The sequence below is a fragment of the Notamacropus eugenii genome, chromosome 4, assembly GCF_028372415.1.
Source record: "Notamacropus eugenii isolate mMacEug1 chromosome 4, mMacEug1.pri_v2, whole genome shotgun sequence".
Classification (NCBI taxonomy): Eukaryota; Metazoa; Chordata; class Mammalia; order Diprotodontia; family Macropodidae; genus Notamacropus; species Notamacropus eugenii.
Window position 1 is genome coordinate 445,040,689 of NC_092875.1, and position 13,527 is coordinate 445,054,215.

Consider the following 13,527-nt stretch of genomic DNA (forward strand, 5'->3'; position numbering starts at 1 on the left):
TCTAATTTATAAATTATTAAGAAATTCTCATGGCATTTTCATTACTTTGAATAAATCAGGCCTACCTATTAATATGTCTTTCTTTAAGTCAGTGGGTAAGATGAAGTAAAAATAATTATTTTCAGAGAATCTTCAATTCAAGACTTTTTGTGTTAGAAATTCCAAAAGTAATTAACAATCTTTATTTCAATTTCCCTATAATTTTCACCCACTCTTTGGCTTTTAACAAATTGGCTGCATACAGATTGTTCTCTCTGACAGTCTTAGGTTGAGGACTAATTTTAGAAGTGGAATACTCAGAAAGGGGCAAGAGATAGTGAAATATATTCCCATGAGCTTTAGATTTTATAATTTCGTAATCATGAAAATGTCAGGGTTTGAGACTTATAATATATCTTAGTAAACTAAACAATTACCAAAGATTTTACAAAATGCCCTTCTAACTGTCTAGTGGATCATTTGATCTAAGAGTAAGGCTCTGTGAAAATCAGGAACAAAGTTGGCAGATTTCATGGATTGGTCATGGTAAGCAATATTGAATTTCATGGGTTGTCACAGATTAATAGGAAAATATTAACAATTGATCTGTAAAACAAATAAGTGATTATCAAATATTGTATACTTTAAGAATAAATAATATATTCATTATTGTTAACTTGTGATCTTTTAATATTTGTTTCTGTACAGCAGTATAAAGCTTTGATATCTCTGTCATTTCTGCATTGTGCTACAGACTCATTCAACAAATTTAAATCGCTAATTTCTGCCAAGAATATTGTACATTCTGCGCAATGAGTTGTTAATGATTTTACTTGATACTTGAAATTGAGTACTTTGTAGCATGAAAATCCACAACTAAGGACATAGGGACAAATTTTTCCATTAAGTTAATCTAAGAAAGGCTAAATGAAATGTTTGAGTTGAATTTTAAAAAAAAAGCTAAGATGATCATGAAGTCAAGCCCCAAACAGAATGTAATTCTAGAAATGCTATGAATGTATACACACAGATGTACATGTGTGTATATGTATGTGTATGTATGTGTATACATTCATATATATATATATATATATATATATACACCTATATCTATAAATAATTTTCTGTGTCAAAACAATTACCACATTATTTCAAAGTTTCTAAGCGAGTCTTCACAAATTTCAGATCTAATTCATAGGTGTGCTCCTGCAGTATGAATTCCTACTTTTGAAGTTTTGTACATTTCTTATTGGTGAATGGTCATTCCAAAGCTTCTGGCTCTCTTTCAGTACTAGGGGAAGTGTACTGATGGTCTCATGCCCCAAATGAAACTAAGCCTCATACAAAGCTAGAGAGAACACAGGAGCACATTTTTTTGTATTATCTGTCTTCAAGGTCGGTATTTTAGTTCTTTTTATTACTCATATTTTAGTAAAGGGTATATCAAGTTGTATGCCATCAGAATTAAACATGCAGAGACTGATATGATTGAATTTTAGAAAATGCTTCTGAAAACGTCTCATGATAGCATGCTTGCTATAAATCTTTTTATTTTATTTATTTTGAAATTCACTGATATTTTTTGTTTTGACAAAATAGCTTCTTTCCAAGAAACAGCTAAACAAGCATCTCCATAAAGTACATTTGCTAAAAACAGTGTGCCAATTGCTAATGGAAAGGAAGGACATGTCCATTAAAACGATAAGCATCTAAAGAAGATGACTGACTTTATTCTGTATAGTTGTGATAGTTAAACTCAACACACTCTCATTTTGAGTGTAGAATAGGCCACTAGCTAAGTCTTTCAGAAAAAAAAGTCAGTGATTTTGGAAGCTTTCCATCAGACGACAGAACCCACTTACAAACAGGTGCTCTTAAAAAAAAAAAAACTCTGTCTGTAGTGCCTAGTTTCTGATAGGCCATTGTAAAAGAAATACTACAGTTTGGTGCTCCAGGGATCTCGGAAGATCTACTGAGACAAAATGTGTGTTAAGTATATTTTCCAAATGCTTGTAATTTAAAGCAGTATAGTAAACAAGGCAAAGAAATCAGTAGTCTTAGAACTTGTGCTGTACTTTGGTGTATAAAATCATTTAGTCTAGTTTGGTATTCAGCAAATACAAAATTAAATGTAAAAATAATTTCTCTTGGTCCCTTTTAATTTTTACAGTACCTTCATTTATGATTATATCCATCTCTTCTCTCTTCCCCAATGAGCTTGTAGCAAAGAAGAAAAATAGAAGGAAAGAAGCAAACAACATATATCATTTGAATCTGATAGTTCGTGTAATTCATGGCACTTCTTCAGAGACAAGCTTGATCATTATAATTACACAGAGGCCACTTTCTTTTCTTTTGGCCCTTTCCATTTATTTTGTTGTAGTCACTGTATATATTTATATCCTGGTTCTTCTTACTTCACTCTGTGTCATCTAATATGTCTTTCCACACTTTTCTGAATTCTTCCTATTTGTTGTTTCTTGTGATGAATCAACAATTCTGTTACATTAATATATACTATTTTGGTCATTTACTAAGGGATAGGCTTCTACTTTGTTTTTGCTTCTTTGCTGCTACAAATATTGGTAGTTTGTTGGTACTTTTGGCACCTTTATTTCTGTCCTCAGCCTCCTTAGGAGTAGTCAGATCTCTTGGGCAAAAGGTGCAGACGTTTGTGTTTCTAGCATAATTCTAAATTTTTTTCAAGAATTATTTAACCAATTTATATCTCTACCAACAGTGTATTAGTGTGTATTTCTGCAGCTCGTACAATACTAATCATTCTAATCTTTTGTTATGTTTTCCAACTTTGGAAGTATGAGACGAAACAGAATTATTTTGACTTGCATCTCTCCTAGCAATAGTGATTTGGAACATATCTCATCTAATTGCTCAAAGTTTGTGTTTCTTCTTTTGAGGATGGTTTCTTAAAATTTGATTCCTTATCAATGGGGGAATTGCCCTTTTAAGCTATAATTTTCAGAGGACTAGTTATAGAAACTTTACTGGTACTCTTAAGAGAAAAATGCAAAGTTATATACTTATAAATAGTACTGAAATTTTTTCATGTGTCATTTCATGTGACTGTCCAAGTGTTACAACACAAAATAATATGAAAGAGTGTCATTTCAACACTTTTAGAATGCTAAAAATGGTGAGCCAAAATCTAGAATATTGAGCATTTGGCCCAAAGATAGAATGTGCCTTCCAATATGTCAGTCATGTATCTAGCAGACAAATCATAAAATGACAATTGTGGTCCCAAAGTTATGGCTCCAGAAGGGATTGGCAGTTATGACCCTTGATGTAGCTCTTTTAAGTCTCTGAAATATGTCTCTTCTGATATGAAATACAAAAAAGTCAATTTTTCTCTGACTCTTCTACCTTGCAATAATTCAATTCCCCCTCTTTCCTACTTTCCTTTTCTTCTATTTATGTAATTTATGGGAAAATTCCTCAAAAAATGAGAAGATGATGTTAATTTCTACATTGTAATTTACTAGAAACACTAACATGCAATAATCTTAATAAAATATAATTCATTCAACATGAGTTTTAAAGAATCTATCCAAGTTAGGTACTTCATCTATTCAGTATCTTACATCTCTAAGATGGATGGCAGATTTGACTCAGGGCTAGAATAGACGCTGGCATAGAAGGTCAGCTTTGGTAATGTGCTATTGTTTATTTACACCTGTCATGTCTTTTGCCATTGTCCGTTTGGCCTCCTGCAATTATGGTTCATGTGATAGAATGTATTTCATTCGTTGTAGCCATATTTGTTGTTCACTTGCTTCAGTCGTGCCTGACTCTTTGTGACCCCATTTGGGGTTTTCTTGACAAAAATACTGAAGTGGTTTGCCATTACCTTCGCCACCTCATTTTACAGATGAGGAATCAGAGGCAAACAGGGTTAAGTGACTTTTCCAGGGTCATATAGCTACTAGGAGTCTGAGGTCAGATTTGAACTCAGAGAGATGCATCTTCCTGACTCCAGGGCCAAATACTCCATCCGCTACACCACGTAGCTGCCCTTGTGGTCATATAGCATCAAGAATTTGTGTGTGCGTGTGTGTGTATTTAAATAACTGTCATTTCATCAGAGAAGAGAGCTCCTGCAATGTCTAGTTTAGAGAATTACCTGGACACTGAGAAGTTAAGTGGCATAGCTAGTATGTATGTGTGATACCTAGGTCCTCCTGACTCAGACCAGGTTTTATCCAATATAACACACATTGCCTTTTACTTAGAGGCAAAAAAAATGTGAACTTTTGTGGCAGGGGACAATTAGGCATCATTAAAATTGCTACACAACTTTCCATGTGTGATTCAGCCTGACCGTTTAAGTTCTTTTAATTTCTGGCCCCTAATTGTCCTTTTTTAGCGTGCATTTAAAGTGCATTTATTGATGTACTTTGCCCATTCAATTCTTACTCCTAATCCTGGCAATATGCCTTGTTAATCTATTTGTTTTTTCCAGGGTTGAACATCTCGGCCAATCTCTTGAGCAACTGTGGTTTTCATGGCCCTATAGTGTTCCAGAGCTTTATGTACTCAGTATAATATCATCTGCAAACATGACCATCTGGAGAATTTTGCTATAGAATTCTATTTTGTTCTTTTTGTAGGACATGTTTCATGATGTTATGTGAACATTCACTGATCATATACCTCTGTATTTAATGTTGATACAGAAATAGAGTTAAAGTTACATCTCTGGTTATGTCTGTGATCCTCCCTACTCAAAAACATAGGTGTATACTATCATCTCCTTGTTCTGCTGGGCTACTCACCTCTGCTTCCATTTTCCAACCCAAGTTTGAAGTCTTGTGACTCCTTTCTCTCTCTTCTTGGCTTTAATTTTTAAACTTAATTTTTAATTTAACCCTCCCAAATCAAGTGCTCTGCACTGAAGACTATAGGTGGCAGTGGCTCTAGCAACTTCAAAGCCACGGCAAGTTTGGAAGTAGCAACAAATGGATGAAATAATCACCATACAGCATCCCAGCAAGTCAGGTATTGGCTAATTACTATCAAGTGACAGTAGGAAAAACATGATAAAAGGAAAAACAAATGTGATATCCATTATCAAAAGTAGCTAACCTGGAATATAGGGTTCAGGAGAAATCATGTAAAAATCTTTGGATTCCCCGAAAAGCATAATCTCTGTCTCTGTGTCTCTGTGTTTCTCTCTGTCTCTTTCTCCCTTTCTCCTTAAGGCGCGCACACACACACACACACACACACACACACACACACACACACACACACACATATACAGTCCAATATTTCAAGAAATTGTAAAAGAATTATCAGAAGGATAGGAGTTAGAGGTCAGAGTGATAATAGATACCACTACTTCCCATCAAAGAGGAACCCTGTGCTTAAAATAACCATAAATATGCTTGCCAAGCTCTAGAATCCAGAAATAAAAGAAAAAATACTTCCAGCGGATAGGAAGAGACCATGTACCAAGGCACTGTAACCAAACTCATGGCTTCAACTAGAGAGGGGGAAGGGTTTACATGGGAGGCAGGAAGTAATAAGGGCTAAAGAAATGGAGATTTTATTATTTTATTCTTTCTTATAATTGGTGTGCCACAGAATATCATTAAAAGAGGGAGGATATGGTGAGGAAAATAATAAAATTCATGTTTACCTGAGTTTGGCAAAGTAAGGTTCAAAACAAACAAAATACATTAAGCAGACCTGGGCTGAGAAGAGTTGAATGTGGGGGGAAGGGTGAAACTAGAGAGGATATATCCACAGGCAAAATATACTATAAGTCTGTTGCACTGATTTTAGAAAGAAAAAGTTTAAGACTAAGTGATTTAAGTCTGGACTGGGACAACAAGAGGAGAGTAGAGAATTGTTTCAAGAAATTAAAATACAGATACCTAGTGCTAACTTTTTTCCCCACTACCTTTTTTCCCTCATAAGTTAGTGGGAAAATAAAAAGCTGTAATAGAGAAAAACAAACAAACATAACTGTGATTATGAATGAGACAAACACCCGTAAAATAAATAAAAGATAAATCAGAAAGCAACCTGCTCCCCACCCCCCCATTTTTTTCTCAAAAAGAATACTTGAAGATTTCTAGAGTTATTTTAAGGAGTTGGAGTAGATTTAGTGTCTCTCAGTTAAATATATGAAAGTATGAATGACAATCATGATCTCAGATAAGGCAATAGTAAAAATCAATATGGTTAAGAGATATAAGCAGGAAAACTACATTATATTTAAAGACACCATAGATAATAAAACACTATCATTGTTAAATACATGAACTTTGAATGGTAATTCAAGTACTTAATAGAAAAGGCAACAAAACTGTGGGAAGGTCTAGCAAAATAATAATTGTTGGGTGCTTCATTCTTCCTTCAGACTTAATATAAAAATAAAAAACAGTTGAGGATCTCAGCAGAAACTGAGAAAAAGCAGATAAGATAAATCTTTGGTGATTGTAGAATAGGAATTTTTAAGAGTATGCATATTTTTTAGCATTGTATGGCACCATTACAAAAATTGACTATATGCTAGAGCATAAAAAACTTATAAACAAATGCCTAACTATATGAATATTGAATATATCCTTTTAGATCATATCACAATAAAATTACTAATCAAGTAAGGGAATTGTGAACAAAGGATTCAGATTTGGGCATTATCAGGTATAATCTTAATCTTAAAAAGAAACCTACTAAAATTTATGGGAGGAAGTTAAAGCAGTCCTAAGGGGAAATTTCATATTTCTAACCTCATATCAACAAAAGAGAAGACCAATACAATTAGAATACAATAAGAAAGCCCAGAAAGTCATAAATTTAATAAACCCCAAATTAACACAAAATTAATGATCTTGAAAATTTAAATGTAACTTTTAAAAGATGATAGAAGTGATTAATTGAGTTGGCTATAAATATACACCAATAAAATATGCAAAATAGCTAATTTGGATAAAAGAAAAGGAAAACAAAACAAAATAAAAATTTGAAGGGAAAATTAATAACAAATGGAGAAATAAAGATATAAGAAATTATTAGAAACCACTAAACTCAATTATGTGCCCCCCCTAAAAAAAAGTAAAAATGTAAATAAGTTAGATAAGTGCTTTTTAAATCCAAAATACTCAGATAACAAAGCCATAGAGAATTTAAACAACCTTATCTCAGAAAGAGACACTGAGTCAGCAATAGACTTGTAATGGGAAAAAAAAACCTGGGCCCTGATGGATTTATAAGTGGATTCTGTCAAATATTTAGTGAGTAATTAAACCCTGTGCTACATACCCATTTGCAAATAATAGATAAGCAAAAACATGTAAAACTGAAAAGGAAGCCACTTAACAAATTCCTTTTATGAGACAAATATGATCTTGCTGCCTAAGCCAAGGAGATATAAAACAGACAAAGGGGAATATAATACAGGATTCTGAGATCACATGATCATAGGTTTAGAGCTGGAAGTTTCTTTGAGGCAAAGCCCCTTATCTTAGTGAGAACTTAAGTGACACTTGCTTAAGGTCACACAGGTAGTAACCATCAGTGGGGTTCGAAGGAAGTCATCTGACTCCAAATCTAGGTCTTTTTCCATTGCACCAGGCTGTTTCCATTAATGAATATTGATGCAGAAATATTAGATAGGAAGGAAGCTACAATAACATTTTCTAAGAATCATTCACCATGAACATGTTGGATTTATTCCAGGAATGAAAGGATGTTTTCAACATTAATAAAGCTACAAATACAATGAATCATATTAATAACGTAGATAATAAAGATCTTGATGCTAAACTAATATCAAGAGATACATAAAAAAGTCAATGATGAAATACAGCAATTCATTTTTTAAAAGCATCAAAAAGCATATGAATAGAAGGATTTTTCCTAAATATGAACTAATCTATCTAAAACTAAAGTATATAGAAACTTTCTTAAACAGATCAGGAACAAAGCACTTTATTCATTACCATTTGATTTTGTGTTAATTGATGCTAACCATATTAAATATGAAATAGAAATTGAAGTAAACATAGCCAAGGAAATCATCAGTACTATCTTTGTAACCAATATGATAGTTTATTTAGATAATCTCATAAATTCAATGAAAATTTTTTTCAGTGTTATACATTTGTTTTTAGTTTTCAACATTCACTTCCACAAGATTTTGATTTCCAAATTTTCTCCCCATCTCTCCCCTCTCTCCACCCCAAGATGGCATGCATTCTGATTATCCCTTCCCCCAGTCTGCTCTCCCTTCTATCACCGCCCCTTTTATCCCTTCTCCTTTATTTTCCTATAGGGCAAGATAGATTTCGATACCCATTGTCTATGTGTCTTATTTCCCATTTGTTTTTAAAACTTCAAGTTCCAAATTCTCTACTGAGAAGACAAGCAATTTGATATAGATTATACATGTGTAGTTATGCAAAACACTTCTATAATAGTCAGTTGTAAAAGACTAACTATATTTCCCTCCATCCTATGCTTCTCCCTATTTATTCTATTCTCTCCTTTGACCCTGTCCTTCCTCAAATGTGTTTGCTTCTGGCTACACTCTCCCCCAATCTGCCCTCCCTTCTATCATACTCCCCTCTTTCTTCCCCTTCCCCCCTACTTTCCTGTAAGGTAAGATAGATTCCCATACTCAATGAGTGTGTATGTTATTCTTTCCTTAAGCCAAATCTGATGGGAGTAGGGTTCACTCATTCCATCTCACCTCTCCCTCTTCCCCTTTTTCTTGTCTCTTTTATGTGAGATAATGTATCCCATTTTACCTCTCCTTTCTCCTCCCAGTACATTCCTCTCTCTCTCACCCCTTAATTGTATTCTTTAGATGTCATCCTTTCATATTCAACTCATGCTGTGGAGAGAGGGAGGGAGAGAGAGAGAGAGAGAGAAAGAAATTCCTTCCAAACTACCCTAAAACAAAGAAAGCTCTCAGGAGTTACAAATCTCATTTTTCCAGGTAGGAATAGAAACAGTTCAACTTTGATAAGTCATTTATGATTTCTTTTTCCTGTTTACTTTTTCATGCTTCTCTTGAGTCTTATATTTGAAAGTCAAGTTTTCTCTTCAGCTCTGGTCAAGAATACTTGAAAGTCCTCTGTTTCATTGAATGTCCAAATTTTCCCCTGAGGGATTATGCTCAGTTTTGCTGGTTAGGTGCTTCTCAGTTTTAATCTTAACTCCTTTGACCTCCAGAATATCATATTCCAAGCCCTCCAATCCCTTCATGTAAAAGCTGCTAAATCTTGTGTTAACCTGATTGTGTTTCCACAGTACTTGAATTGTTTCTTTCTGCCTGCTTGCAATATTTCTCCTTGTCCTGGGAACTTTCAAATTTGGCCATGATATTCTTAGGAGTTTTCCTTTTGGGATCTCTTTCAGGTAGTGATCAGGGAATTCTTTCAATTTCTATTTTCCCCTCTGGTTCTAGAATATCAGGAAAATTTTCCTTGATAATTTATTGAAAGATGATGTTTAGGCTCTTTATTTGATCATGGCTTTCAGGTAGTTCATTAATTTTTAAATTATCTCTCCTGAATCTATTTTCTAGGTCAGTGGTTTTTTCAATGAGATATTTCACAGTCTTCTATTTTTTTCATTCTTTTGATTCTGTTTTATAATGTTTAGATTTCTCATGGAGTCATTAGCTTCTATTTCCTTGATTCTAATTTTTAAGGAATTATTTTCTTCAGTGAGCTTTTGCACCTCCTTTTCCATTTGGCCAACTCTGCTTTTTAAGTCATTCTTCTCCACATTGGCTTTTGGATCTCTTTTGCCATTTGGGTTAGTCTATTTTTTAAGTTGTTATTTTCTTCAAGATTTTGAGGATCTCCTTTAACAAGCAGTTGACTTACTTTTCAAGATTTTCTTTTATCACTCTGATTTCTCTTTCCAGTTTTTCCTCTACTTCTCTTAACTGATTTTCAAAATCCATTTTGAGCTCTTCTGTGGTCTGAGATCAATTCGTATTTCTTGGAGGCTTTGGATACAGGAACCTTGACTTTGTTGTCTTCTGCTGGTTGTATGTTTTGATCTTCTTTGCCATCAAGGTAAGATTCTATAGTGTGAGTTTTTTTATGGTGCTTGCTCATTTTCTCCAGCCAATTACTGGACTTTTTAATTCTTTTTTAAGGTAGGACTGTGCTTCTAATGTGAAGGGTGTACTGTCCCAGGCTTTAGGGGTTTTGTATAGCTGTTTTCAGAGATACTTCTCAGTGTCTGTAAATTTTCACTTCTTTCACAGTGGTATGATCAAAGGAGAGGTGTTTACTCCTCTCTACAGCCACAAGCTCCACCATGCCAATGCTCCTCCTCACCCTAGGACTGCCACTTAGGACTGTGACCCAGATCCAAGCAGGGCAAAGCAAGAGAATTCTGCCTCAGTTCATGCAAAGTGATCCCTGTAATCCCCCTCTGATTAGCTACTCAATCCCCCCACCATCTGTGGGCCAAGACCTCCGGAACCAGCCACTGCTGCTGCTGACCTCCCTGGAGTTGGGACTAGACGAGGCTCCTCTCTCACCCTGGTCCAACTTTCCTCCTGACCTTCTAAGATGTCTCTTGTGTTTGTGGGTTGAGAAACCTGAAAACCACCACAACTGCCAGTGATTCTGTCCCTAAGTCCTGCTCCATGTTTGCTGGGGGATCCAATGTTGTGTCCAGTGTAGATCTGTGCTCCTGTCCTAGCCCATGCAATAGACCTTTCCTGTTGACCTTTCAGGTTGTCTTGGGCTGGAAATTTGTTTTACTCTGTCATTTTGTGGGTTCTGCTGCTCTAGAATTTGCGTATAGTCATTTTTTACAGATATTTGGAAGGGCTTGGGGGAAAGTTCAAGCAAGTTCCTGCTTTTACTCCACTATCTTAGCTCTGCCCTGAAAAACAATTAGAAAATTTAACTTTAGTTTAAGTTATTTAAAGTTTTTGTTGCTTTAGTTGCTTCAGTTAAAGTTTTTGTTGATGTTCATTTCAGTCCTGTCTAACTCTTTACAACCCTTTTTGGGGTTTTCTTGGCAAAGATACTAGAGTGGTTTGCCATTTCCTTATCTTGCTCATTTTACAAATGAGGAATTGAGGCAGACAGGGTTAAGTGACTTGCCCAGTGTCACACAGCTAGTATAAAGTAAAATATTAGTTAAACTAACAATATACAAAATAAATTCACAGAAATCATTAGTCATTTTGTAGGTAACAAAATCCAGTAAATATACAAAGAGAAATGCCACTGAAAATGATTACAAAATGGAAAAAAGTGATTGTATGTTAACCTACCAAGACATACGGAAATTGCAAAACACTCTTTCTTGAAATATATCCTTAAATTATTTGAGACATACATTATTAATGATTGAGCACTGCAATGTAATAAAAATGATACTGCCTAAATTCATTTACATGTTTAGTGCTATACCAAACTGCCACAATTTTACTTTAGAGAAATTGTCCAAATAAAAACTAAATTCATTTGGAGAAACAAAAAGTCTAAAGTCTCGAGGGAAAAAATGGAAAAAAAGAAATAGGAGATACGGGGAAGAGGGAGATGGCTGACACTACTAGAACTCCATCTTTATCACAAATCCATCAAAATTATCTGATACTGTTTTGAAAAATAGAGAAATATGTTAATAGAACTAGATAAGCAAAATTCAGAAGCAGCTGAATGCAGTACCCCATAATTCAATAAACTAAAGAACTTTTACTCATGGAAGACCCTTTATTCAATAAAAACTACTAGGAAAACTGGGAAGCAGTTTACATCGTATATCATAATAATTTCCAAATGGATATGCCAATAAAATACAAAAGGTCATATCATTTTAAAAAAATCAGAGTTGGAGGGAGGTTAATTTCACAAATATGGCTAGGGGAGAAGTCTTAATGAAACAAGGGATAGGTATGGTCATTAAAGATAATATAAACAGTTTTGATTGCCTAAAATGAAAAACTCCTTTGCATAAGCAAAATTAACACAGCTACAGGAAAATTCATTTGGAACAAAAATATTTGCCTTATATATCGCTAATATCCAAGATAATAGGGACTGACAAATGTATCAAATTGTGAATTATTTACTGATCAAAGAATATCAAGAAAATTTTTCAAGAGAAGAAATATAAACTGTCAGGAATTATCCAAAATATTGCCAAACTACTTAAAATGATTGAAATGCCAGTTAAAACAACAATGAGGTTTGACTTTTAAATCAGACTTCTTATTTCTTTGGTGTAAGTAGCTGTGGATGAAGAATTTCTTCTAACAATGCAGATTAGCACCTTCTTTGCAACTTGTAGTCTTAGAGTGTTGCTTGGGTCCCTTATAGTTAATATAGATCAAAATCAGAATTTGAATTCAGCTCTCCCTGACTCTGTGGCCAACTCTGAACACTAAACTCCACTACATTTAAAGGTTTCACCAGATAGCATGAATGATAAATGTTGTTCATTATAATTATTGAAGGGATTATGGGAAGATATAAACACTGATGTACCATTATTAGTGCTGTGAATTGGTCTATTCTGTTCTGGGAAACAATTGTAATTATACGAGAAAAGCCTGAGCTTAAGTGCCACTATAGTTCATACAGTCTCAAAGATGTGAAAGAAAAATGTGTAGACAGACAGACAGATGAACAGACAGACAGACAGACATAGATAAATAGATAGATAGATATTGTGCCTAAATATTCCTAGAAGCACCTTTTGTGGTAGAAAAACTGGAAGCAAAGTATGTAATCATCAGTTGTGAATATGAATGTAATAAAATATCATTCATTATAAGAAATTATACATGTCAGGAACTTAGAGAAACATTGGCTAGTCATTGGTGGATCAAGAAAGACAATGCAGAAATGCTTATTTAAGTTGCATCCTCAAGGGAAAGAGAAGCTCTGTAAGGTGAATGTAATGAGGGAGTACACTCTAGGCATGAGGGATGGCCAGTACAATAGAGGCAGTGATAGAATGTTGTGTGGTGTTACAGCCTGCTAGGAGGCTGATACTTAAATCTCATCTAAACATTTTCAAGACTTCTGAGTAGGCACTCAGTAGGCACTTGCCTCCTTCCCAGTCCATGTCTTTTGGCAAGTCAAACCAGTGGCTTGGCCTTCTCCTTTCCTTAGTGGTTGTCTTCTTCCCTTGCTGCTGGTCAGGTCCCCTCATTGGTCACTGGACCTTGAGACCTTTCAAATGCCTCCAAGCCTAGAGAGAACAACAGTCACTTACCTTCTCAGGAAGGCAAGCAGAAAGCAGAAAGAGTACCCTTCCCCTTCTCCCCCTGCCCCAGCTCTAATGAGGAGTTTGGTGATAAAGAGCATTACTTGCCAGATGGGATAATCTTGAAGCAAGAACAAAAATAGTCTCTTCTGTTTAAAAGGCTCTTTCCACTCAGTAGCCAGGGAGGGTATTACTTTGCCATTTTAAAATGACAGAGGACCTACATCCTTCAGACGTGAGTCACTTTCATGATTAGATCATCCCCAACAGGCCTAAATATTGAGCCAACACATGTGGGGTTGATAGGAACCAGTAAAGGCAAATCTGAGC

The 13,527-nt window shown here is 34.8% G+C and overlaps 1 protein-coding gene across 4 annotated transcripts in view; it reads left to right on the forward strand.

Moving 5' to 3' along the window:
- Positions 1-13,527, forward strand: part of KIAA0825 (KIAA0825 ortholog) — a 544,517-nt gene that overhangs the window by 197,368 nt on the left and 333,622 nt on the right. The gene's annotated exons all lie outside the window — the stretch shown is intronic.